The sequence below is a fragment of the Thunnus thynnus genome, chromosome 9 (assembly GCF_963924715.1).
Source record: "Thunnus thynnus chromosome 9, fThuThy2.1, whole genome shotgun sequence".
In the NCBI taxonomy this organism is placed as follows: domain Eukaryota; kingdom Metazoa; phylum Chordata; class Actinopteri; order Scombriformes; family Scombridae; genus Thunnus; species Thunnus thynnus.
The window spans coordinates 25,705,289-25,732,444 of NC_089525.1; the positions used below are offsets into that span (position 1 = coordinate 25,705,289).

The following is a 27,156-nucleotide window of genomic DNA, read 5'->3' on the forward strand; positions in this document are numbered from 1 at the left end:
TGAGCGGAGGCAAATTAATTTTACTTGCCTCTACCTTTGTCCGTGTACAATGAGTGACACAGATTACAATGATGATATGAGAGAGGTTAGTGTGATTTCTGGGGTGTGCTGGTTTGGCATTGGTAGACAGTGTGGACTCCTGGTCGCTATTCTCCACAGTGATATGAGCAGAAGCCCTCTGCAACCTCGTGGTAATCATTTTTACAGCCCTTGCTTAATTAAAATGTCACATCCACTGTAGCAATATACAACAGAGTTCTCAGCAAATTAAAAAGGAATTAGGCTGGCAGATGTGGCCTTAATGGCTTAATCATGCCTTTACGTTCGTTCCAGTAAAGTGCAGCCACAGATGAATATTGTTTTAACTCTCACATCCATGGGTAATGCTTGAAAAACAATTTGATATGTAAATAATTTAGAGACATCTGCTCTGGGTATGTTGAAACTAGCCCATGAAACATTAGCATCTGACAACAAGTAAGAAAATTGAGCACATTGGGATGTAGGAGCCACTAGGTAAACATATCCATAAAATTCAGTAAAATTACCAAGTACACTGGTTAAGTACTCTGTTGATTTCCCTCACAGCTGCAGCCATACTGTATGCTATTCTACTTGAATGCCTTTAGTGAAATTCTTACCCCTTTATGATGTTTGGCAAATACAAAAAAAATATTCTGAGTTAAAGGGTTGTTAAAATATTTAGTGAAATAAACAGACTTTGTAAGGCAGCCTACAGGTTTGAGACTGACATAATGAAGATAATACAATATTCTGTGGAAGTACTGCATGACAACAACAGCAACAGTATTTTCACCATGTTTAAATAACTAAAACAACTTTGGCAGAGCATCCAAGGTTAAACTGTATTTTCTCAATTATGGTAAAATAGTATTTTCTCAGTTTATAGGCATGATACACACTTGCTTTTTTCTTTCCTCTCTCATATCTGACAACTCTCCTCTGTTCATATTCTGTACACTGTATGGCAGGATCATCAAGGTTGGTAAACACAATTCTGATAATTTTATCATCATTCCTTTCTCCTTGTTATACAAAAACCTGCACATAGAAACCTCCTGAAATGTATCATCTCATCATTTACCAAAGATGTGCGCAATTTGTCAATTTCTAAAGAAGGAAGGGCATATCAGACTACTCTTTACTGAAACACATATTAACTGACCTACATTACCACCACTTAGATGAAAAACAATTCCGTGAATATGTTCCGTATACGTTTTCTGATATAGAATCCATCATACGCCTCTCTATCTATTGTGAACCATTGTACAAGTCTGGAGGGAGACAAGGCAGCAGTTTTAAATAGAAGACAATATTGCAGGGCACTCAGGGGAGTAAACTAATGATCTGCATTTTAAGCAATTAATTGAGTGATGAAAAGTTCCCTGACAGAGGAGTGGGTGATAACTACTTTTTTTTATTTATGTAAACATCAGAACTTAAATTTAACTATAAAGGAAGGTTAATCACAGTTGCAATTAAAGTCAAAATTATCTGTTTTCATTATATTACAGCACATACTGTATGTAAAATGACTTTTACAGAGTACTATTTCCAGGATGGGTTGAAATTTATCCTGCAATTAGGGCTATAATAAAAAAAAACTGTTTTTTTGTTTTTGCATGATGTGTAAAATATCTAAATCGTAAAAATCGCATTATTACAATATATGCGAAGGTTATTTTTTGTCCAAAAGTAATGTAGACGGTAGCTGGCTACATTAGCCATTTTGAGTCACATCTGTCCCCTAAACTGTGACATGATTAGTTACACAACATGCACACACGCCACAGTTTACAGGACTGTCGTAACTCCAGGTTGGTAGCTGTCTCTGACTATATCGTAGTGAATTTAACAGTCTCATCTACGATAAGGACAGACTGACAATGACTCGGTTTGTGTTAGTTGACAAGGTATCATCTCAGGTTACAAGAATTGAATTGCTGGGAGTTGACTGAAGAGTGTGCAGCCTGCTAGCCGCAGTTTGCAGATGTCTTGTCTGGAAACACAAAGCAGATCAATTAGCGAGCGGACCTTTCCTCATCTGTCTGTGTTAAACCTGATTATTAAAGCAGCTTGTACTAACAGTCAATAGCTATATGGGATAACTCATATTTTATGTATAACAATGACAGTCTGGCAGGTGGTGCAGGTCTTTTATTATTCTTGCACAACTCTCTAAAAAAATAATTATAAATGATGTTTCAATCTCGCATTTAGCAGGTAAACTCGATTTAAACTTTGAATTGACCCCAAGCTTAAAAAACAAATCATCCAGCCATACCTGCAATTTAATGTTTTACTTGATGTCAACCTGCCCTCCACTTATTCCTCCAACTTTGCTGAGGATTGTTCAGGACAGTCATTTCTAAAAGTAAGGAATTGCTTGAAGATTCAGTACTGTAAATACACTTTTCTTTCTTCCCTCAGTTCCTAAACTCTGCATGAGATTTCCATGTACTAATCTAGATTGTTCTACCTAGAGTATGTTTATCTTTCCTCTCCACTACTACAGCTTTTTCCTGTGAAAGTATAATCCTGAGAATGAATGTAGAGAGACTAAATTAAGGGACCCAATTTGAAGCGGTACCACTTCACTGATAAGCTGTACCAGTGATCTGTGAGAGCACTCAGGGTCTGCTACATTATGACAATACAGAGGAATAAAGCAGATGAAAGAGAATAGCCTGGCAAGAGCAGAAATCAGATGGGCAGAGGGAGAGGAAAAAACAATCTAAAGTCTAATTGTGTTATGCCTCACGGCAGCAAGGGAGTTCAGAGGGACACATTTTCTTTCCCCACGTCGTTCAGCACAGTCCCTTACCCGACGTGATCACATTAATTTCCAACGGGTCCCAGTCTTTCTTGCCACATCTTCCTTGGGAACATTCGCTTGAAAAGTGACATGAAAGGCAAATGGTGGAAAACTTAACCAGACCTATTAGCTTTGACCAAAAACATGCAGCATTGGCATTTGAGGCCAGGCATTTTAAGCATGTTGGCTAGATGTGTCTGACACCCTCCAAGTCATTCTGTGTCATCTCTGCCCTTTGGGAAGAAAATGTCACTTTGATGCCTCAAAGCACTGAGAAGGGATGTTGAGGTTGATGATTCAGTGAACTTTTTTTTTCCCGTTTTATCGTAATTTTTTTTCTTGACAAAATGTAATTACTAAAGGTAAGAAATGCATTCAAAGAGGAATGGTCTGTCCATGAAGCAGGCCATATCTAACCATTTTTGGATATGCTTTTCATTTCATGCTCTGATCTCGTCTTTATCTGTACATATGCCCTTTCTGTGATGCAGCAAGTACTGTACTTGTTTGTTAAAAGCTACTTGACTTGACATACCTTGGTGATTTCAGGGGCAGCACAAAATCTTAGAAAGGCAAGTGCTTATTAGGGAGGTTGAATTCCCAAATTCCCTTCACCTTCACTCATGTGAGTCAGAGTAACTGGACTCTGAATATAATCGCTCAAATAAAGACAAATGAACTGTCATGATACCATTCTCTTCTAACCTATATTGTGTCCTCTCATATACTGTATGTCATGTCAAATCTTCATACCTGCAGCAGATGTCTACATTGGGGCATGTGTGCCATGTTCAGCAAAATAATGTGGCGGTTCTTTAAATTTGACAGCATCAGGTTTTCATACTGTGGTTAGTAAGGCTATTTGAGATAGATGTCTTAAAAGACTAAAGATCTATGTTTAACATTTCTAAAAATAGATAAATTCCTGTGAGCAGCACACCCAAAATCTTCTCTTCCTTCTCGCTTGCTGCGGTGCCTTTTCCACAAATGAGGCCATGGTGGTGTAGAGTCTGACCATTGACAGCAATGTGACATATTACTCCACACTGCTCACCATACTAATTGCACAGTCACTAATGTGTAAAATTAACCAATTAAGACACATGTGCTGGGATACATTTAAGGCCTTTCAATTCAGGGAATCAAGTTCAAGTGCATTTTAAGGATAACAAACATGTTAATTATCTATGATACTGTATATATTAGGGGTAATTGGGCTTTCACTGTCAGGGGACCTTAACATTGGAACAGATGGCCTGGTGACATCAGACGTTCTAGCTGCTGTTACTTCACCTGTGACTCACATACAGTTTTTACTGCTGTTTTATACCTTCTTTAATATCCATATGAATTGTCAGAGTTTTATCTTGTAATGTAGCTTATGTATAATTATGTTTTAATTAGTTCTAGATAGATTAGGTTAAAGTATTACTTATTAAAAAAAGATATTTGGTATAGATTTTTACCTGATGATAATGTAGATTATTTTATATTCCACACTGATTTTTTTTTTTTTTTTATATACAAACCTAACTTAGAAACTGAAGAATAAAAAAGGCAACAGCATCTACAATTACAAGAGGATATGAATTTATCTTGACATACCTGCTGGGCTTCCCAATGTCATACGTCCATACACTGTTACAGAAGCAAGAAAGTCCTTTAGAAAATCCCCAATGTGACTCTATTCACAGGTCATTTACTTCAGGGTCTGAAAGGAAAGAAAAGAAACACAAATCAGAGCAGACATGGAGAGTGAGCTCACGACTATGACCGACTCAGCCACCACAAATGCCTAGCGATCCAGGATAAACATCCTTGAAGAAATGTCAGTCCAAGGAAGAACATTAGTGAGACCACACCAGAGCGGTAGGCAAGAAAAGACCCATATGACATATTCCCAGTATCTTTCTCCTTGCCTGCTCAACTTGATCATTTTTCTGCCTAAACAGCTGCTAGAGAATGGCTCATTACACCATCATTTAAGTAGAGGAAGACAAGCGAGCAGCATTTTCAGGGCTCATGCCATTCAACTTTGAACAGCCTCGGACAGTGAGTGTCCCTTACTGACTGTTGAAATGCAGCCAACTGTTTCGAAGGAATTCAATGTGTCACGCTTGAAACCACCCGACTTTTAAGACCGCTTTAGCAACTTTATTTCACAGAGAGGGGCCTAGCAACAAGCCTAGCAACTTATTGGCCAAACATTGGCCTCTTGTACTTAAAATTTGCCAATACAGCTCAATGACTCTGTAGTTCTCCCTGCTTGCTGTGGCTGTGGTTTTCTTGGTTAATGACTATGCTCACTGAGTGAAAGAGATCAGCATGTTCAGTTGACCGTACTGCAGCCAGATGAAACAAGTAATTAATTGCAGAGTATTCACAATATCAACAAAATCAAGTCAAGTCAAGTCAATTTAATTTATATAGCTCTAAATCACAACAGAAGTTATCTCAGGGCACTTTTCATTTACAGCAGGTCAAGACTCTACTCCTTAATTTACAGAGACCCAACATTTCCCCTATGAGCAAGCACTTGATGACAGCAGCAAGGAAAAACTCCCTTTTAACAGGAAGAAACCTCGAGCAGAACCAGACTCTGGGTGGGCGGCCATCTGCCTCGACCAGTTGGGTTGATAGAGAGAGAGAGAGAGAGAGAGAGAGAGAGATAGGGAGGGAAGGGGGAGCGAGAAAGAGAGAGCAGGAAGAGAGAGAGCATAGCACAATGCAAGTTCCACATAGAGATATATAGTAATAATAATAATTAGACTAATAATAATAATATAAGTAGCAGTGGGTGTTGTGCAGGATCATGGGGGCAGCAATCACAGATCAAGATTACACAGCTCCGGAGGCAGAGATACCTGCAAGACGAGAAAGCACAAAGCTATGGGAAAGAGAAGATTTCAGGTTATTAACATGCATTAATGGGACATGATTGCATACAGATGGAGAGGAGGAGGAGAAGAGAGGAGCTCAGTGCATCATGGGAAGTCCCTGGCATTCTAGGCCTATAGCAGCATAACTAGGGGCTGGTCCAAGGAAAGCCTGGGCTGGCCGTAACTATAAGCTTTATCAAAAAGGAAAGTTTTTAGCCTACTCTTAAAGGTAGAGAGGGTGTCTGCCTCCCAGACTGAAGCTGGAATATGGCTCCACAGTAGAGGAGCCTGATAGTTGAAGGCTCTGCCTCCCATTCTACTATTGGAGACTCTAGGAACCACAAGTAACCCTGCACTCTTAGAGCTCAGTGTTGTGGTGGGGTAATAGGATTCTATGAGCTCTTGAAGATATGATGGCGCCTAACCATTAAGGGCTTCATAGGTGAAGTGAAAGATTTTAAATTCTATTCTGGACTTCACAGGAGGTCAATGCAGAGAAGCTAAAATGGGAGAAATATGATCTCTTTTCTAGTTCTTGTCAGTACGAGTGCAGTAGCATTCTGGATCAGCTGGAGAGCCTTTAGAGACTTGTTGGGGCAGCCTGATAATAAGGAATTGCAATAATCCAGCCTAGTAGTAACAAATCTGTGGACTAGTTTTTCTGCATCTGTTTGAGACAGGATGTGCCTGATTTTTGCAATGTTACATAGGTGAGAAAGACAGTCCTTGAAATATGTTTTATGTGGGAGTTAACAGACATATCCTGATCAAAGATAACTCCCAGATTCCTTACAGTGGTGCTGGAGGCCAGGGTAATGCCATCTACAGTCATTATATATCATTAGATAATGTGTTTCTAAGGTGTTTAGGGCCAAGCACAATAACTCCAGTTTTATCTGAGTTTAGTAGCAGAAAATTGCAGGTCACCCAGGTCTTTATGTCCTTAAGGCATGCTTGAGGTTTATTTAACTGATTAGTTTCATTTGGCTTCATTGATAAATGTAATTGGGTATCATCTGCATAGCAATGAAAATTTATGGAGTGTTTCCTAATAAAATTAGCTACAGGGAGCATATTTAAGGTGAATAATATTGGTCTAAGAACAGAACCTTGTGGAACTCCGTGTCTAACTTTTGCATGCATGGACGATTCATCGTTAATGTGTCAAAACTGAAATCTATCTGATAAATAGGATTTAAACTAGCTTAATGCAGCTCCTTTAATGCCAATTAAATGTTCCAGTCTCTGTAATAGGATGTGATGGTCAATGGTGTTCAATGCAGCACTAAGATCTAACAAGACAAGTAAAGAGAGAAGTCCTTTGTCCAATACAATAGGCTTTTTAAGAAGAGGTTTAATTACAGCTACTTCAAAGGACTGTGGTACATAAACGTAAAGACAGATTGATCATATCTAGTAAAGAAGTGATAACTAAAGAGACAGGTTGATGGTTTAGATGAAGAAATTGTTGAAGTTAGTTCAGGAATGTCAATTGGAGAAAAACAGTCTAAATATATATCAAGTTTTACAGCTGTTTCTAAGGTTCCTGTGTTTGAGGATAAATCAGTGCCTGTTGAGGGCAGTAGGTGATGCCATTAAAGAAGCTTATTAAGTCGCTCCTGTTGAGAGCTATAGGAATACATGGATCAATAGAGTTATGACTCTTTGTCAGCCTGGTCAAAGTGCTGAGAAGGAACCTAGGGCTGTTTTTAATCTCCTCTATTAATGATGAGTAATAGGAACCTCTGGCGTTAAAGAGGGCCCTCCTATATGTTTTGAGACTATCTTGCCAGATTAAGCGAGATTCTTCCAGTTGGATATGGCGTTGGTGGAACGCCATATCCTTTCAAATTTTCGTGATGTTTGCTTTATTTGCGGGTTTGGGAGTTATACCATGGAGCTAACCTCTTTTGTTTTATTATCTTCTTTTTTAGAGGGGCAAGTGTCATTCACAGTGAGTCTGCAGCACTATCAACAAGATGATCAATTTGGGAGGGACTGAAGTTAGCAGAGGAGTCCCCTGTTGTATTAAGACATGGCATTAAACTATGTACTGATAGAATCACTTCCTTAAATTTAGCTACCGCACTATCAGATAGACATCTAGTGTGGCCAGATGCATAAACGATGTGTACACACAAAAACCATGCGTACACCATTTCCCACACAAAAAATTGGTATTTATAAACACAGAATATGCAGTGATAATGTGCAGACCTTATGCATTCTTTTGACCATGCGTACAGACCGTTTTCCAGAGCAAGGCAAGTGTGACATAGTGAAGTGAAAATGCAAAATAAGTTGAGACAAGGAATTTACCATAAAACAAAATAGCCAACTTTATGGAGCTTGCATTCATTATTGCTGTTTACACAGCAATAGAAATTTTACAATTTATAAATAGTATTGTAAATAATTGTTTTTCCTTTAGCTTTGTTTAATCTTATATCCTTTTAATTTATTGTGAGGCAATCTGTAAACTGTTTTGATACTATTCTAATATGTACTAATATCTATTAATCGTTGCAATTTTGGGCAGTTTGCTTAAGAAGTCACTGCAGATGACAACACTGTCGGTGTTATAAAAAATATAAAAAGAGTATTTAGAGATCATTCTGATTTTCTGGATAATGATGATGATTGGCTCATGTGCTGCTTTAGGCTTACAGGGACTGTTCTCCTTGAGCTACATAAGGGACTGAGTCCAGCTTTAGAATGCCAGACCCAAAGAAACCATGCAAATCCTTTCAGTCTTCTGGTTTTAATAACACTTGGATTCCTTTCAACAGGGACATTTCAGAGGGTGCTGGTGGACAGGTCTGGAATATGTCAGTCAACATTAAGCCGTGTCATGCCCACAGTGTGGGATGGCTTTATTAATCAAATTTGGAGATACATCAGATTCCCATACAATACAAGTGGGCAGGTCGACATCAAAATGCAATTTTCAGCAATATCTGGTTTTCCAAACATGATCGGAGCACACATGTTGCAATAAGGGCACCTCTGGAGGATGAATATGTATTTGTGAACAGACAGCACTGTCATTGTTTCCAGATAATCTGTGATGGTGCTAACAAATGTTGCGGCTAAATGGCCAGGCTCTACCCATGACTCATTTATACTCTTTCAAAGCAGCATTGGGGGAAAACTACAAGCTGGTGCAGTAACGGATGGATGGCTTCTTGGTAAGATTTGTGCCATGAAAATATATGCTTAATATTGTGATTTGGTGGTCTACAATTTAAAATCTGTTGTGTGTCTCTTTTTTTTAGGAGATAACAGCTATCCCTTGCATTCGTACAGGAGGCACAACAAGAGCACTACAGTATAGTGCACAGCCATGCATGCTCTGATGTAGAGCACTGCTTTAGCCTTCTTAAGGGAAGGTGACTGTGTCTGAATGCATCTGATATAGATTATTATATCAGCCAGAAAAGGTGTGCATGGTATTCTGGGCCTGTGCTGTGTTGCATAATGTGGCACAAATGAATAGTGTTCCCTTCCCCCCTGAGCACCTTCAACCTGATGACAAAAAATAGTTGTTGTTGTTGTTGTTTTTTAATCAATTCTTTTAAACTGCTACTTATGTCAGACATAACAATTTGTATTTCCCTAAAATTCATTGCAACGTTGTTGATTGCATTTATAATCTCTATGTGACTCCAACACAGCATCTGTGAGGACAGGCACATGTTGCTGACCTGCAGATTTCGGCACAGATTGCCAACAAGCAGTGGAGGCAGCCTCTCCATGCGCACTGAAACCAGTGGTAGGTGCAGCCTCTCCAAACTCAATCTCCTGTGTCCTTGAGCAGTTACTGTGGTCATCGCTCGAATCTATGGAACATTTTGTTAAATAAACAATTCTATTTAGCTTAATTTACCTATCTTAATAAAACAACTAACATACCATGTTCCATCTGTGCATCTATGTCTCCCTCATGGTCATCAACAATTCCATGCAAAGCTGTGTGGTCCAAAATAAACCATGTTTCCATTCACCTATTTTTATGCACATGTTGAAGTATCACATTTAAAAAGCTTAATGGAAATGCCAAAATTCGAAAAAAAATTCCTCAGTTTCGCAAAAAAGTTTTTACGCTCCCTTGAGGTGGATTTTGGAGATGTCAAAAAAGAGTTTACACACGAAATGGATAATGCAATGCAATCTCAAGCCATAATGGTGCTACAGGAGGCTAGTTCCTGTTTACTTTCATTCAGACTCACAAACAAACTTTTGAAGTGATTCATGTGAGAATCATTTTTATTTTGAAAGTTGTAGGAGGCTGATGGAGGTTGCCTCGATAACTGTAATTATATGCAAGGCCTCATTTGCCCTGATTTCAATCTGAATCTCTGGAATCTCAATAATGGAGCTACCTGGCTAGCTAGCGAGCTGTACCCATCTCAGAGGTGTAATTTTGTAAATACACAATCACAAATCGTTGTGTGCCATGGTGTTTTGCCCGGTTAAAGACAGTCAGTTGTGGTTTATTAATTGTTGTGTTATTAAGTCATGACCATTAGTAAGAAGAGTACGCAGTTAATAGGGGTCCCCTCTCAATATATTCTACACAGCTTGCCCTGACCGTACCACTCTTCCAGGTGATTATATATTTTGCCGCCTATTGAAGAGTTACAGCAATTATTTCAGCTATGCACCAATATGGCGGTATATGAAATATACATATTGTATAGGAAATTAAAACCAGTATACCAGATGAATTAGTATACCGCCCAGCACTAAGTTGGGCCCAAAAAATTCTTAATGCCATCTGGATTTTACTAACTATATCAAGTCAAGCTTGAGCCACTTAAATAGGTCATTATCTACTCTGGCAACAAATTTAGTGTAATTTCACATCTGATGTGATTTCATTGAACTCAAATTGTTTGATGTGCCACCAGATGTGAGAACAGTGGCTGTCAACAACTAAGAAATCCTCAACTCTTCCACTGATTTACCAATGCTGCTATTTTCATCCCACCCACCGATCAGCCTAATCCACTGTTAGAGGATTTGTGTGCTGTGGTACAGAGCAATTGTGCTGCGGCAAAATGAGTGTGGCTTAATTGGAGCAAAGACTTAATGAGCGCCCCTTGAGGATTATCATCTGTGGCTTAGAAATGGCCCAGGTAGCAGAAGACACGGTCAAAAGGATCAGCTCACAGCTTTCTAAATTGGAGTGACAGTGCTGAGCTGCAACTGTGCCAATGGAATCTCTAAAATTTTTTTATGTTTTTTATTTTTCAGGGAAAGAGGAGAGGGTTCCTTGGAGAGAGGTGAACTAAAAAGGAAATCTCCGTGGAAAATGTGGCTGCAGGACCAACAGCATTCTCTTGCTGCTGGAGGAAATTAGTGTCACATTGACTTACTTTTTCCCACTTGATCTTGTAACTTACCATACTACAAGGGGTGGGAATCACAGATGAACTCACGATACGATACTATCATGATATTCTTTCCACCATAACAATATATCACAACAAAGGTGATTCTGCGATACATGATATATCACCAAGAAATAATTATGATATATATCATGATATCTGTAACTAAAGAAAAAGAGAAAAAAAAAATCAAAGAGCAAGAAATGGTCAGATAATGTACAGTGTTTATTAACAGTACATTAGTTTCACAGAAAAGAAATGTCGCCAAGTATAAATATCACAACACTGCTATATAGCCTCAGTCTGTGCCTCTCACAGAGCTACTGGTAGCACTAGCAAGTCTGATTAGAGATAACAGAGAGGCAACGTCATGCTAATAACCCAAAGATTTATTCCTTTTCTGCGGCACTAAACACAGCACACGACCTGCCGATAACTAACTGTGCTATAATCAGAGCCTTACAAGATATGCAGGGCTGATGAGTGACGATGGTAAAATGAATATCATAAACAGCAGGGCTGCAGCTACATACTGCAACTCTCCCACAGATGTGCGCGCACACACACACACACAGACACACACACAAGAGAGCCTCTTGTAGTAGAGATACTAGCTCAGTTATAACACAGGTACCACACAGAAACTTTTATGAAGGGCCATGACTGTGCATCTAGTGGCTGTCAAAGCTCTGGTGGATTCTTTATGTTTCCAGCTCAGACACGGAGAGTCTGACAGCAGCTGCTCATGGCTGGTGATTTTGCTTGCATTTCTTCCTCATTGTCACCTACAACTGCTGTACATCTGACCATCACCAGTCTGCTCAGTGCCTCCATAAGGAGGCGGAGGGTAGTGGTGCATTGTCTACTAAATATTATGTTGTTATGACTAAATAAAAATAAATTGAAATTATTTTGGCTAAGTAGCTTTCTTCATTATAATGGGTGCTGTGACTTTTCCCTTTCCACTCACATCTGTAAGTAACATTTCTTTTCATTATTGATTAATCTGCTTATTATTTTCAGAATTAATCAATTAATTGTTGGTCTATAAAATGTCAAAAACAGTGAAAAATGTCCCAATTCTTTTGAGCCCAAGGTATTGTCATTGAATTGCTTGTTTTGTCTCACCAACAGTATAAAACCTGTTATAAATATATTCATAAGTTTACCATCAAATATGACAAAGAAATACAGCAAATTCTCATGATTGAGTGGGTGGAACTAGGGAGGGTTTGATTCATTTATTATTAGAATACTTTGATTAATTTGATGTCAATCAAATAATTGTTTCAACTCTAAACATTTTAACCTTTTGAACTCTGCAACAGAAAGGGTCCACCAGTGTCTACATTGGTATTTTTGCTTATTGTGGTGTCATTTCTTGGAGTATGTTCAGATGCTTCATATCCCTAAAATCTGTACAACCTAAGCTAGGTTATGTAAGTCAATAAACCATAATAATTGATAAAAGTATTGAAACTGTATCATAAATTTAAACAAATACAGAAATCTGGCATGTTTTTTAATCAAATTTTACTAAATAAACACACAAAACATACTGATCCAAAACAATTTTGAATGTAGAAACATGAACAAAATATTTCTTAACACAACTGACATTATTTGAACTATGTACATTTTTTAGTTTTTGAGATATGCTCATTTTTTCGAGCAGAATGCAAAGGCGTTGTTGATAGTTTCATTTGTGCAAGAGCTGTATGTTCACTTGTGGTAGTCGTTATAGCAGTTCCTGTCAACAATGACACACAAGGGCACTCTGCAAGCCTAGCACATGAATGGTGTTTCTCCCACACACCTTGCACTTTTTTTTATTTTTTTATTTTCTATTTCTCTCAATCTCTATCTGGCATGAACCATCAACTTGCTTCTCTGCTCCCCTGGCACCACTGTGCGTTGTCACCAAGTTGGTTTTGCATCGCATGTAACTTAACGCAATGTAATGACATCAATTTGTGACATGAGCGTACAACATGATGGCAGGAAAGACAGAAGCCTTAGCTTTCAGCTGCGAAAAAAAACAAATGCTCTAGCTATCATGGTTTTTATTTTAGATCAATTTAAACAGGATTATGCAAACAACGGCCAGTTTGGGGCTGCCCACGGGGGGTCTGTTTTCATAGGATGGAGAAACAAACACACTTAACGAGTGAAGGAAATGCTGCTGCCATGGTAGAGAGATAAAGTAGACCCTTCACTAGGTCTCCAAGCAGTTTATTTCTCCAAGGAGCCTGTCTCCATTTGTAGATCAGATGACTGACCAACATAAATGGTAAGGCTACATTAAAGTCAGATCAATTCAATCTAGCAACTGTCCTCGCCAGGAACAAAAGGCCACACTGTCAACAAGGCTCAACTCACTTCAATGCTTATTCGCTGTCTTTTTGTCCTTGTTACATAAATACCAGAAACTGTGAATGCCCTGTCTTTGAAAGTTGAACAGGTATCTTTGTAGAAGTTCAGTTCATGAAGTAGTTCAGTTAATTTGTATCACAGAAATTGGATATTTTTTCTTTGTTTTTTCATGAATGTTTTTTTTTCCCTTCTAGTGCAGCCCTGGAGGCTACAGGGTTCCTTGTGCGCAATAAAATCCTTTCAATCACTGGCTTGTTTCCTTAAGCCTATGTAGTACATCACTGTGTCCCCATTAAATTTATGACCTGACTTTACATCCTCTATCATGAATTATTTCACATTTCAGTTCGGTGGTTTTCAAGGTCTGAAGTCAGCCAGACCGAAGATGGGGCTGGAGCCATCATCTGCAACAGTGTTACTCAGCCGACACCCCAGGCAGAAATTTCATTATGTAGCAAGACACAAAGGGCAAATCGAAGTTTGTGCATTCAATTCAACTGATGACACAAACATGCCAAAGGAGGCTTGCAGGCCCAGTTGCATTGATCCAAAGTTCAATTAAATTACATGCACAATAAGGAGAACTAACTACAATAATTTATACTAATACCCATAGACACTACATTGTGTCTGGACTGAATACCTGTGAGCTGAATACGCAGACATAACTAACAAGTCACATATTAGTACTGCCAATATGTTTCTTTCTGGATGCATGCTGGGTGGTTAGTTTTGTTTCAGTTTACCATAAACTGTGAAAGATTTCTGGGAAATTTTTATTACTCACAGCTTACTTACAACTGTGCCACCACAGTTTAACAAACACATGGAAAATAATAATGTTGGACTGCTGTAAACTGGGAAATATTGTGATAATAAATTTAAATAATAGAATGCATTATAGATAGATTTAATGGTCCTCTTCCTCTACAGTGTCTAATATACAGTATATAGAACTTTTTAAGTGACTATTGTGGTCAGAACTGCTAAGAGGTTTGGTGCAATAATTAGATTTCTCATGTGTTTTTAATGAAATTGCAATTTTAATTTTTGGCCGACTGGATAGAAATTACAACATACTATATATTTTGACACACTATTAGACGATGTAACTCAGCCGCATGTGCATATAGAGATGCTGCCAGCCTCTGATCCATATTGCCTGGAGTACCTTTCTGAAAACTACAGTATTAACAACCTCCCCCATCTTCCTTTTCATCTGTCTCTCTTCAAAGAGAATTAAACAGAATAGACAAAGAGCAAATTCAGCTCTCTTACTTTTTCACACACAAAGGAAAATAAAAAAGACAGTTTGGAAACATGAGGATTATTAGTTCAAAAGGTCACAAAAATGTCACAAAGAAATCAGGGAAACTTTTGGGTCAGAGGTGTATCTTTGCAGGTACTGTAGTATCTATATGCAACCAGCTTGGATGAAACAAAAAAGGAAACAGTGTAAAGAAAATGTCTGTTCTATAAACATGAACAGACGGAGGAACAGACAATGAGGGAAAATCCACCTGTCTAAATTAATAATGAAAAAAAAATAAAAACAAAAAATAAATAAATAAATGTAGAAGTAACAGAAACAGGGACATTATATTTGGCCTAAAGACTGTTCAAGAATATCAAATATCAAAAAACATCCCCTTTGGAGAGGATCTAAAAGAAAAAGATTGGAACAGGAAAATACGTGTGCCTTTGGCCCCATGCTGAGAGCTCTGTGACCACCGCAGTTTAATGTTCCGTGAGTACTTCCCTAAACAAAGGTTTATTGCATCATTGCTTGTAGCAAATGGTGTCTGAGTCAGACTCCAACAGTGTCTCAACCTTGGGACCTTGTTTTATGTGGCCAGTCTTGAACAATTTTGCAGAGAGAAGACCAAAGAAGAATCCTGCCGCCGCCCTCTGTTGCCTACCATGAGGGTTATGGCATACAGTATCAAATGCTGAAGTGAAGCAGTTCTCCTAAATGACCAACTACAGCAGCTCTCTCTGAGATAAAGAACTCCAACAAGATTAACACTGACATTTTTGTTCTAAACTGAAGATACAAGCATTTTGGGAATGTTCTACAACTTGTAAAACTGAAGATTTCAGGCTTCTTGATTCCTCACTATTAATTTCCTCTGCATTGTCAACAAGTCAAACGGTACAGGTCTCTGATCTTGAAATCCAAAGAACAGCAGATAATTCTTTTAACCTCAATTTCATAGTCTGTCATCTAAAAAACAATATCCTGTTAATTAAACAACCACTGCTTTGCACAATTATGTTCCGTAAGAATGGCCACACCAGTTTGACTAATTAGATATCGAATTAGTGCAAGACATTTGGGTTGATTGATTAATTAAATGAACCAGTCTGGCTGAACACTTTGTCTTTTTGTGTTGTTCTAAACCTGGTTGTAAAACCTACAAACTCGTTACTGCAACATGTTGTCTTACCTTTGCGCAATATTATAGTGAATGGACAGACAGGTATTGACATAGGCAAGTAAAGCAAAAGTGTTCAAACCCACCAAATAACGTATTGTTAAAGGTTATTCTAAATGTAGAGTAGCAAGTCTACATTAGAACCAGTCGATTCAGTGCCTAAACCAATGGGCTATATGGGTTATTTCTTGGATCATGTGTAGCTGCTTTTAATAAAGAAGTTTTGTTTTGTTATAACAAGATGACATGACATGTGGTCAAATAAGGACTAAGAAATTTATGTAATGGAAATATCACTTTTATTTCCAGTGTGTGTTATGATTAGTGTAAGTGTACATTACCAGTCAAAAGTTTGGACACACCTTACCATTCTCTTGAATGAGAAAGAGTGTCCAAACATTTTTTTAAGTTTATAATCATAGTATATAAAGAATGCATAAACCATGTAATTCTATCTTACAGACATTGTCAGTCTCTGTCAAACTCTCTTCTTTTTTTATCGCATGCACACATACACTGTTCTATGCAGTACATTTAGCTGAGGAAAGTGATTTAAAACTGCTGGCATTAAGCCCTCACACCCTGCCACACAAGAGCACAGAGGACGTGAGACTCTGGGAACCCTGATGTGATAGCACATGCCACCAAATCCACAGTTAATTGGACACTTCCTTCACAACAGGCCTGTGGTAAACAGCAGCAAGCAAATAAGGCTAAGACAAGCTTCCAGAATGAACAAGAGGAAATAGCTCAGATAACGAAACCAACAGCAGATGTGCTGTCCTCTGCAGTATATTGTGTTTAGAACAAAAACTATTCTTTGACTGCATAATCCTCAACATTCTGCTAAACTGATTAGCCTTCCCATGCTTAACAGCTGGTGTCTTAGCCCAATTTGTCCGGCTTGGAAATGTTAAGCAGAATCATGTCTGCTGCATTCTTCATGCCAAATGGACATTTGTGTGTAGAAAATGGTCAGCAGCCAGGTACTGAGGAGGGATTGCACATGATCAAAAAGGATTTCACTGAAGCAGATTGAGGGAAAGAAGATTTATGGAAATATAGCACTGCATTGTGCTGTATGTCTCAATTTTCATGAGCCAGGCTGCATGAGGTTGTTTAACTGCTGAAAGATGTGAGGGTTTAAAGAGCTATCCAGCTCACCAGATACAGTGAATCCAAGCTGAAGTAAACCAGTCAACTGGTGAAGAATGTTGAACATCTAGCATGCCAAAGAGACACAGATAGTTTTTTTTTCTGTTTGTGGTGCACCAAAGCCAAGTGAATAGTTGACTTACTGTACATTTGACTCCTTGCTTATTAGGCAATTGTTTGTTAGACACATACCTATCACACTCAGCCGAGAGGTTGATAGCTGCTGTACCACTTTATGGCTCCCATTATAGCCAAAATCTAAGTTTGAAAATGTCTCTACAGAAACCTCAAGAAACTGATGGACCTGTTGCTGTCTGTGATTAAATAATTTTTAAATGTTTGACATTTGAACCTGGAAATAAAGACGGCAAAATTTAAGTTAAAAGAACAAAAGCAAGACTGGAGGCCTTTCTTGGAACAACAATAATATCAGTACAGCTCAGGATTGTGGGGTGGTAGTAAGGATGGACTTTGCCACCCCTTATAATCACCCCTGCATGTGACGGTAGTATTTCATAATAAGGTTATGGCTAAACCTCCTACACTATCACCATATATTGCTGTATTTTGAAAATGAATACAAAAGGACTTACGGTAGTTGTGCAGTTTTAATCCAAAGATGGCTTTTTTTTTTGGATACCGAAATCAGCTGTAATGTTGACCAATGTGGTGCATTGATTTTTTTCACTTGCTGGTGAGGCATTTGCAGTCCTGATATTAACTATAACCCTTTTCTCTGGGTAACACTGAGTTGCAATCCTCACACCATATAAGATAACTGATAAATGTCATTTTGTGTCTACTTTAAAGTAATATATGGTTTAATGAAAGATGCTGGGTTAAAATAGATGAGGGATATAACAAGTAATAATCTCATCAACAATGATTTCACCGCTGATATATGATTTTGTATCAAATAAGAGGTTGTAGGTGTTGTAGGTAGTGTTATTTTGTCACTCGTCATGGTGCCTGTGAATTTTTCCATACCTGCCTCACAGTGTCAGCAATGCAAGGAGACATCCTTGGTGCCTGTCAGTTATACAACTCATTCTAGTCCTTATGCTTGCAAACTGCAGAGAGAACACAAACAAATCCACTGAAGACGGGGACATGAAACAACCAGTTTCATCATTTGTATGAGGGAAACATGCAATTTTTCCTATGACATTACATTTTAAACAGTGGTTAATGTATGTGTGACAATTAATCCAATCAGTGAACCAGTCAATAAACACGTTTGTGTTGGAAGAAATATCACCGTTGGAAAATATTTTAAATTTTATTGAGTTTAACGCAACGCAGCACTCCAGAATGGGATGAATTGGCCGTTACAATGTGGGTACATTCTTAATTTGTTGTATGATGACCTGATAGCAAACCCTGCCATCACGTAAAGGTTTGATCACTCAGTGACTTCGATGTTGATGTACTTTATGCCGATACAGTATCAGATTTGATATACATATATTTACATTTTAAAAAGTGTGGGCACAATAATGGATTGCTGATTATGGACAGTTGATGCAAAGCAATCACTAAAGAGTTTGTACTGGAAATAAAAGGTAAAAATAAAAAAAAATTATTATACTTAATAATAATTAAACAGTCTGCATCTAAAGACATAATTCTTCTTAATTCTGAATTTGCATAGCAAAACACATACAGTCATTAATTCCATCCAATGCTCCATCGCCCCTATATTCACATTAAGGGTAAGTTTAGTCCACACCAACTCTACTACCATTGCGGACCATGCAGGTGAAAGTTGACAAACAATCACGTAAATACACATTAAATATATAACTTAAAGATTTCTTTGTCCCGAAAATGTGGGACTGACCAAGCACTAATGTTTTTTTTTCTCTTTTCTTTTGTACCTTCAGCATTTTCTATCAACTCAGAGCTAGTCTTGTGAAAATTTAATTTCATGGGTGACGATGATGCAGATGGGATACTGGTTTCCGGACAATTAGAATTATGTTATTTCTCAAATCGATCTGTCTCTCGGTGACACCCCAATTTGTCCCTTAGCACTGTGTATGATAGTGTTTTGTTACAAGCAAATGCTTCTTTCTGGCACAAAGTCTGCCAAAACAGCAATCACCAATTTCAGCATGACATTTTGCATGCGCGTTTGTCACTAGGAGCACAGTACTGGGATGAGTTAGTCTTGATCCCTGTGCCCTGGCAAATGTCTGCTCCCACTTTGTCCATCTGTGTGACCTATGAACAATTACTTTTTACTCATATACTATTGTCATATTTCATCTTTTTCATGTGAAATATCTACCATTTTTGTAGGCAGCATTGTGCCCTCAGGAATCAACAGTTATTTTGTTTTATTCAAGTTGCTGAATGTTTCTTTCATTTGACAAAGTCTGACAAAATGACTCAGGCCTATGAATTAAGTATTTGTTCTTTTGTCTCAACAACAACTGAGAGGACCAGTTTCAGTCATGCAATAAAACTGCACCATGCAATATGGTATCCCTGATTGAGGAAGTCATTCCTTCTATTGCAAAAATGTATACTTTATACATTTACAATTATTCTTATCCTCCATTTGAGAGTGGAGAGACTGCTTGGATGCTTAAATTTAAATTAAAACCAATCAAACCAAGATAATTTCCTCAAAATATAGTTCATAGTAAGAAAAAACCCATACAAAAATGTATGTGAGTGAAATGTGTGGTGAAATGTACAATTTGCATGCTTTGATTGTAAACATTATTTGTGTATTTTTATCACTGTGCCTTTTAGTTAATCATTTAAATAATAATATAAACCAAAAGTGCTGTTGTAACAATACACTATAATCTGGCCTTTCAGCAGCGCCAGCTGTCGAGGAGGACAGCCCAATCAAAGCACCCCAGCTCAAGCATTCACCTCATAGATAAAAATCTCTTTGGTGTTAGCGGAAATGTCAGATGTTATCTGCATCCTTTTTAATTGATTTCTCTCTGTCTTCAATCTAGACAGGTATTTCTTTGCTACACTCTCAGTCCCTGATGCTGATGGCAGCTGTCAGTGTGACTCAAGGTTGTACATCTGTAAGTCAACAAGACACAAAACGTGTCCATTGGCTCATGTCTGTTAAATACACTTAAATGTCACCTATAAACTAGAGCTTTATCATTGTTAGACAGACAACTTCACATTTTTTCAATTTCTTTCATCCTAGGTGGAAATCAATTCGCTTATCACCTCAAGCAATGCAGATTGCTTTTGGCCAATGCGATAAGAGAAACACTTGACCGCGGAGTTGTGATTTTCACTTTTGCTTTCTGTAATTCCTTTAATATCACACAACTGAATGCCCTCTTCTATTGTCAAAGCAAGATGAGGTGAAACAAATATGACTTTTTTTCTTGACTGATGTGTCTATTTCCCTTAGCAAGGTGGCATCATTACAATAAGACTACAACTGTCAATTTGAAGATTTGTTTTGTTTTGTTTTATCTGAAAGTGGAAAATAAACTGAAATAAGACAACGATTTGTTGCCTGGTGGTAGGGATATTCATTTAAAATGGGCTCACAATCAATAAAAAGTGATTTAGAATACTCTGACTTATTGATGGTTAGAAGTTTATCTTTTTGCCATCATATTAGAACATTGCATACAGTATATGTAATTGTGTATTTTACTGTATGATTATCGTAGATACTTTCTTTAAAAACTAACCGTTAATCAACAGCTTTTGTAATAAGCTATATTTTGATTTGTTTGTAAAGATAGATTATTTAGTTTCTACAGATAGCTGGTCAAATGTACTTTCTACTAAAATATCATATCAGTATAAAATCAATATAAAGTGTCAACATCCTAACATGTTGTCATCTCTGTGCCAGTCTTGACAGAACCACAGTTGACATTTTGTAGTATAGAGCATGTAACCTGCTTTTGCTCTTCCTTGGTCCTTACTTTACAAATGACAATATATAGACTTGTATGGCATGATGGTCTTCTTACAGAGTGTGACAGCTCAGCTGAAATAAAGTAAGCTGTGAATGCATGGTTTGGTCCCTGTTACCGTTCTGTCTCTACTTTAAGGGTTTGGACTTTGCAAAAGTCTGACATTTGTGAAAGAAGCCATGGATTCAGACAAGGTAACAAGCCAAAGAGGTTCACCAGCCAATTTGAGAACCTCAGCCCTGCTAATAAGAATTTCCAATCAAGAAGCATAGTAACTCAGCACTCTGTTTTTGTACTTGTTCAAAGATGAATGGTAGGTTGACAGGACCGATAAATTGTCATGTTTGGTGTTAAGGACAGATGGTTCTTTCTTAACTACTCAAGAAAGTAAACTCTTTTTTTAACACATTTCATCAATATTTGACAAAGTTGCTTGTGAACACATTTTTATTCAAACACTTGTATAGCAAAGGAAACTGAGACAGAACAGACAATACTAAGCACTGACAGACTAAAATACAAAATATTCGAGCAGACAGCACAGCACAACCAGAAATCTCACTTTTGTCAGTGAGGTTGATTGTATCAGTGAGAACTGTAAACTGTGATTTTCCATACCTTGGGCTGATGACACTGGTGAAATCTGCAGCTCTGGTTTACTGCTCATGCTGCCATTTGGAAGATATCAGCAACCCCAACATATGCTACTTGCAGTTACCACTATTAAGTTGACATGAACAGTTATTGTAGCTGGCAGTTCATATTTACAGAACATCAGATAACACAGCATCAACAGGCTACTTGCCAATAACACCTGCTGGCATACAGTACATACACAGGTGTCAAGCAATGGATAAATGGACATTGCAGGCAATGGTCCAATTGCCATGTGAGTGTTATTCTTTAAGAGAATATATTTTGGATTTACCTGTTACGAGATTATTGTTTGGCCTGTGTGTTTGTGTATGTATGTGTATTGGACAGTGTAATAGTTCATAAGGCTATGAAAACTCTACAGCGAAGTAAGAAATACAATTTTTGACACAATCAATCATGATGGCAAAGTAGAAATAGTAGGAGAAAAAGGCACTTTAAGAGATATTAATTGTGGAGCAGAAACAAGTGAATAATTGCCTGTACAAATGCTGCAGTAGAGTAAAGTATTTTGCACTGGTGCACAACACTTTGCAACAACCTTTGAAATATATTTGCACCTGTTTGATGGCTGTGTTTGAGGTGAAAACCAATACATTCAAGGTTTTTCTGTATTTGTGCAGCTCTGAATGACCCTGGAGAGAGAGAGAGAGCGCAGCTGCAACTTGTCAACTAATCAACGCACTGGCATAAAGCTCCTCCTGAAGCACAAAAGAGTCAGTGTGGAAAGTAAAGCTGTCAGTATCATGTGATGGGCTATGATTTTTTTTTTTTTTTAAATCATCATCAGCTGCCAAGGCTGACTATCCTTTCATATGTGAGTCACCAGTCTAACCAGGCTCTTGCTTTCCTGCTCACTCTGCCAGTTTCCCCTATATTCATTCTGCAGCAGTCATTAATATCAATGGGCTACTAATGATTTGGAGCCATCAACTAGTGCATCAAATCCCAGAATCCTCCCTCTCTTCATTCTTCAAAGGGCATCTATGTGAAAGGTACTGTTATAAGAATAGTGTAGCTCCTTTAAGGAATAGGGCAGTGTGTAATGTGTGTGCATAGCGAGTGTGTGGTTGAGTGAGTGTGAGAGAATGAGCAGCAGAAAAGTGATGGTGAATGCGAGCAAAGCAGAGGAAAAGGTTAGCAGTAAATTGTCAATCTGGCAGTAAATGTACAGTACAGGCTACAGTGTGTCAGTTAATAAATGCTGTAGTTTCTCAAGACCAAAAAAAGTCTTGTCTGTTGTTTCTCAACCCCCTGCTGCTGCCGCTCCAAAGCAGTCAACCCAGAGGAAGATGTTGATGCTTCTGTCCAGAAACAAGCGTTTCTGTTGTTTTCACTCCTTTCTCCTTCACTTGCTTTCTATTAAAGAGTAACACCATACTAGGAAGCAGTGTTTTACTGCCATCTTTGGCTGAAAGTTTTAGGCCTTACCACATCTGACCACACCCAACTTCACTGCTGGTTGAGATGTCAGGTGGAGTACTGAACATCACTGTAGCTAACTGAGAGGTCAAACAGCTGAAGGTCAGCAAAAACAAAATTTTCAGGGGGTATCAAGTTACTCTTTAAATTTAAACCCAAACAACAAGTCAATCAGTGCTTTTCAAAACAACCATGTTTTGAAAATAACTCATATGAGTTCCTCTATGGCACAGAATTGGTTAAATTTAATCAACCAAAACTACTTGATTAAAAGAGGGATCATCCAACCCATCCTCCCACAGAAATCACAACCATTCACCTGACTCTCCAGACTTAGAATTGTTGCTGGTGTATAACAATGTGAAACTACTTTTGCAACCAACCAAAAAAACAATTCTGTTTTTAAAACACTGACATGACTCCCCTCATCCATTCCATCCACACACACTCAAGGCACGTTTTGATTGCCTAGTAGTTCCCTGTGAAGTGGACTGCACAGGGTGTTCAGCCATGTTAAGTAAGATTCCAGACCATAGGGAGCAAAAAATGCTCAGTTCAAAGGGAACTGTGAACTGTGCAGGTAAGAACTGAACAGTTTATCAGTTTGCCGCAAGTTGACAAGCAAGATTACCCATCAGTCATTGCACCTTACTGGAGCACCAAAAACAAATAATGGGGCTTGCATTAATTTCGTGCACAATTCATAATGATCAAAGATGACACAATATTAATATTACATAATAATAATCTGCAAATAATCAACATATAATATTACATAATAATCTGCATAATATAAATCTCTTAGGAATGACACCGTACATCTTGTAAATGAATAAAATCACATTTATTCACAAGTTACATACATTTCAATAGAATAAGTTTTGTAATGGTATCAGTTTTTGTTTCAATATATATTCAGTATTTTATTTCAGAGGTGTAAAATTTCCACCATAGCAGCAACAGGTATCCGAGTTGTTTCTGTTACCAGGGTAACGCACAAAGGAAGTAATGTCTGGGTTGGTGTCATTGCAGGGTCCTCCAAGTGGAGGAATTTTGTCGAGGGAAGTTCTCTTAATCGACATTCCCTATACAGGAAGGAGGGAGTAAGGAGTACAGTTTATGTATGCTGTATTTTTTGTCCTGCTAAGGCATTGCATCAGAAAGTGGTGTAGGCCTTCTTGACAAGAACTTGACACTTTGAAGATCAATAGAGGATTGAATCTTCACTGCACCAAAAGTCAAGCTACCCCTTAAATCAATGACTGGCAACTGCTAACAGAAGACACATCCTGCTATTCTGCTTTGTGTTCCCCTTGTTGTTTTGCTTACCATTATATGCAAATTATTCACTCAAGAAGAAACAGACTTTAACATCTCTATACATCTGTTCTACAAGTCCCTTTTAATCAGCCAAGACCTGTATTTATTTGGTGTTTTTTGCTTGTTTTAGTCAAGTCAAAAATTTGGTACTAGATAAGACTATTTATTTACAGCTGGCCAATTAAGTTATTGCCATATTCATGTCTAATCAAACTTCAAGTGTGCAAGTAAAAGGAATATCAGTTAAAATGCCCTGCGTCTACAGTATACACTCTCCTGCAAATGGGAGTAGTCAAGCCTACACAGCCAGAAGAACAATGTTTACACTTTTCTAAACTTTGTTATTTCAGAATCTATGCAGCTCAACAGCATCCGCCATAAATATTTATAATCCCATCTTCCTTTGCCCCTTTCTGGCTTTGGTTTCTGGGAGTCCCATCTAATTTGGCACTCGATGTGTGTGTATGTACATATGTGTTTTCTCAATCATTTTCCAACTGATCCATCTATATGTTACATGAATAAAAAAGATATTTTGTTCCAATCATGTTTGTCTTTTTCCTGTATCTTCTTTAAAAACACAAATTTTTTCATTTAACTCAGTTTATGTTGATAAGACGTTGCACTTATTTAGCAAGGGATTTGGCTGTGAGAAATGGAAATCTCTTAAGCTTGACCTTTTCTCCCAGATCTTCTCAAGCTACTCCGTTTGTTATCCAGCTGCTGAATGATACATGGGAACTAAGTCCATCTAGATGAGGAACCTAATTTATTTCCTGATGTGTCTGTGCTCTATTCTTCAGGCTATCGGTTGCCATTTTGACTGTGATGCTTTACAGACAAGAATGTATCGATTGAGACCCCGAATGACTCAAAGCTGTAGCTACCTTTGAATCCATCAGGGTCTGACCAGAGAAAGATTAAACAATGTGTGTTGAATATTATATGCAGTGCTTTGCTGTGGATTGCTCCATTTTTCTTTTAGATCACAAGTCCAATGCATTCATTGTGATTAAAAAAGACAGCAGTCACAATCTTGAAAATCCACAGCACTTAAAAGCTGTTCTAAAGTAGTGCACACAGCTGCTGAATGGTCTTTTTGTAGTGCTGACATGAAGTAATTACTGCACGCAATTGCATAAATGGAGAATCTGTCACATGTGGCCATTTTGGCAACAATTCTAATTGTTTCTGCCATTTGAGGTATAGACACATGGTTCTGGCATTTTGCTGTTACATTAGGGGCATCCTCTACACTCAATCCTCTTCGAACTCCCTTGTACACTCTGATTTGGTGGAAATGAAGAACTCCTACAACATAACTGTGTACCAAGGTTAGATTCCAGTATACAAAATAGTGATGTTACATTTAAGGAATACAGCACAGACTCACATGGACACACGAGTTTTCTGGGTTCCCATAGTCATTTTTATCCATGAATGGACATGGATTTTGGCAAGAAACAAAATAATGGGATTGATTGAAGTCCTGAGCTGCAACCATAGTTTTAATCAGGGAGATTTAAAATAAGTGTGCCCCAAAGTTCCTAAGGACACAGAGTAGTCCAAAAGAGCATTTTGACTGTTATTGATGGACTACTTAAATATCTATTATAAGGATCAAAAGTATCAAAAACTAATTTTAGGCAAGGTGAATGTCATGAGGATATAATTGCAAAAGTAAATTTGGCTGTGAGGGAATGAGCAGATCGGTGTCAAAATATATATAGGTATGTGATGCATTTTGGTAAATATATAGACAAATAATACACAACTAATAACATCAAAATGAGTTGAGTCACCAGAACATACTTATTCAAAAGGTGATCGCCATTCAGATATGTTGTGACATTATTCAGGAAATCCTGAGTGTCTCAACTGAGTAAACACATCCTATATTACTTCAATAAGATCTTTTTTAAGAATGAACTGCATATGTGCTCAACTGCAGGCCTCATTGACTAGTAAAGGGCTCGGCTTTGGTAATGAATGTCAAAGGTGAAGGTACAAAAACAATCCAACACTTGTTCTAGGGGTCCTAGCTTGTGACTTTTTGTCACTGTTTGGCATTTTGCCACATTAACCATTAGACCTTTACACAAATCATTAGCCTGAGTGATGTGAAGAGCAATGATGGAATCTATAATCTCTGTCCCTTTATCTGGCTGCTCAATTTAATGACCAGGCAGGTGTTAATGATGATGGAGACCAAGACTGGCTCTGGCCATAGAGCCATGAGCAGGGCGTAATGGGGTGAAAAGATTGCTTTGGGACAAAAGTAAATTATGGCCTTTACAATCAATAGTAAGCATGACTGAGAGCCAATGGGGCTTTGCTCCAGTTCTCATAATAATAGGGAGGAAACCCATTGATTTTTCCTTTTTATACAATGTTTGATTTCAGCTATTGACTTCATTGAACATAGCACTCACCAAAAGTATTCTGTAGTGGCTAAATAGGTTAGTAAGTATACTATAACAGTAGATTAAGTAAATAAATGCAAGAAAATATATTTTAGCAACAAGGTCATATGGATTATAAAAATGACTAACTGAGAGTGTAAAGTTTGGATGTATATTGTCACTTCTTTGATCATTCAACAGCTAGAAAGCTAGAAAGTGTTGGTCACCCTACCTCCAAAATGCAACATTGTTTCTACTTTCCTGTTGTGAGACAAAAGTAATTTGAGGTACCGTTTTTAAGCAAATAGTGAATTTATGTGGATGAATGTTTTGTCAAGAAAGATCAACTGATGGTTTACCGAGACACACT

General features: G+C 37.9%; 1 protein-coding gene across 1 annotated transcript in view; it reads right to left on the reverse strand.

Annotated features, from left to right (window-relative positions):
- The window catches only part of lingo2 (leucine rich repeat and Ig domain containing 2), a 202,777-nt gene that overhangs the window by 161,035 nt on the left and 14,586 nt on the right, over positions 1 to 27,156 (reverse strand). The window contains exon 2 of the mRNA XM_067599861.1: positions 4,445 to 4,550. The gene's annotated coding sequence lies outside the window, so the exon portion shown is untranslated. The remainder of the gene's footprint in view (positions 1 to 4,444; positions 4,551 to 27,156) is intronic.